General features: G+C 52.9%; 1 non-coding gene across 1 annotated transcript; it reads left to right on the plus strand.

The window, feature by feature from the left end:
• Positions 1-677: 677 nt before the first annotated feature.
• TRNAG-GCC (transfer RNA glycine (anticodon GCC)) lies at positions 678-753 on the plus strand. Its single transcript has one exon. It is a non-coding gene; the product is annotated as a tRNA-Gly (tRNA).
• Positions 754-1,271: the final 518 nt, after the last annotated feature.

A 1,271-nucleotide genomic window follows, 5' to 3' on the forward strand; every position in this document is an offset into this window, starting at 1 on the left:
ACACCTGGAGCAGCATGCATTTTGGATACAGCAGCTGGCTAGAAACTCAGTTTGTGGCACTAAGTGGGTAAGAATGGAGAAGCCAGGCAGACTCTCCTGCCTTGCTCCAAATCAAAGTGCCTAGTCTAGTGCTATAGAGGATGATCAGGAAAACTGCTAACTGGGACATGACACTCTGCTGGACATGGAATGGTTTTCTCTACCTGTGACTCAGATGAGACCAATACTTATGACCACAGTCCATAAGAAAGGTGGGCCAGGGGAAAGTGGCTACAGAGAGGTAGAAGCTACACTTACCTGCTCCTGGCACCAAAATGGAATTACAGTTAAATGATAGAGCAGTCAACCTGAATAACCAACTGAAGGGTAGCTGAGCTAAAATATTCAATATTATAACCAAGGACTACTGAAGAAGCCACATAGAGACTGGTAAGAAGGGCAGCAATGCGGAAGGGGCTGGCCCCCACGCCCACATGTGGCGGCTGAAAAGCTGGAGGAATATTTTGGCTGCAAAACTCCCTCCCCCCAGGAGCACGGGGTCTCAATCCCGCACAGGGATCACCAACCCAGAGCAACAGAGATGAGAAGAGGAGCCCACATAGCATTGGTGGTGATAATCGGTGGAAATTGAGTCTGCTTAGGAGAGAAGGGGGTCTGCTAGAGAAAACTCAGATGCGGCCCTGGCCGGTTGGCTCAGTGGTAGAGCGTCGGCCTGCCGTGCGGGGGACCAGGGTTCGATTCCCGGCCAGGGCACTTAGGAGAAGCGCCCATTTGCTTCTCCACCCCCCCCTCCTTCCTCTCTGTCTCTCTCTTCCCCTCCCGCAGCCAAGGCTCCATTGGAGCAAAGATGGCCTGGGCGCTGGGAATGGCTCCTTGGCCTCTGCCCCAGGCGCTAGAGTGGCTCTGGTCGTGGCAAAGCGATGCCACGGAGGGGCAGAGCATCGCCCCCTGGTGGGCAGAGCGTCGCCCCTGGTGGGCGTGCCAGGTGGATCCCGGTCGGGCACATGTGGGAGTCTGTCTGACTGTCTCTCCCCATTTCCAGCTTCAGAAAAATACAAAAAATTAAAAAAAAATTAAAAAAAGAGAAAACTCAGATGCCACCTTCCAAGGTCGAACATTCCTACCGTTGTAGTACCAGTCTGGGGAGTGCACTGCCGGGTTTTCCGACTATTGGCAACACTACTCATCTATAATTAGGTCATACAGAGGGACCTTCTGGCTGCATCCAGCAGGGAAATTTGGGGTGCTCTTTTTCTGCAGAATCCCTTGGC

This window comes from Saccopteryx bilineata, chromosome 5 (genome assembly GCF_036850765.1).
Source record: "Saccopteryx bilineata isolate mSacBil1 chromosome 5, mSacBil1_pri_phased_curated, whole genome shotgun sequence".
NCBI classification, from domain to species: Eukaryota; Metazoa; Chordata; class Mammalia; order Chiroptera; family Emballonuridae; genus Saccopteryx; species Saccopteryx bilineata.